Raw genomic sequence first — 245 nt, forward strand, 5'->3', positions numbered from 1 at the left:
CAAAGTCTTAATTATCTCGGAAACTGGATGAGCTCCTATAATTATTTAGGTGCCTCTAAAAAGCCCAAAAATAGCACGTAATTCCTCAATACTATTTATCCGTGTTCGACCAAAGTTTAAGAAGTGGGTTAGCTAGCGTGGCGTCAAACGGGTTTTCAATGTTAACCGGGCAATATTTTTAAAGCCCATAAAAAGCACAAAAAAATAAGCCCAGAAAAGTAGTAAAAATACTTCATTGAATGAAT

At 35.5% G+C, this 245-nt stretch overlaps 1 protein-coding gene across 12 annotated transcripts in view; it reads left to right on the forward strand.

Annotated features, from left to right (window-relative positions):
- LOC118748707 (uncharacterized protein CG43867) overlaps positions 1–245 on the forward strand; it is a 348,463-nt gene that overhangs the window by 170,316 nt on the left and 177,902 nt on the right. The window lies entirely within an intron of this gene.

Source organism: Rhagoletis pomonella, unplaced genomic scaffold (genome assembly GCF_013731165.1).
Source record: "Rhagoletis pomonella isolate Grant_MI unplaced genomic scaffold, Rhpom_1.0 Rhpom_scaffold_00013, whole genome shotgun sequence".
NCBI lineage: Eukaryota > Metazoa > Arthropoda > Insecta > Diptera > Tephritidae > Rhagoletis > Rhagoletis pomonella.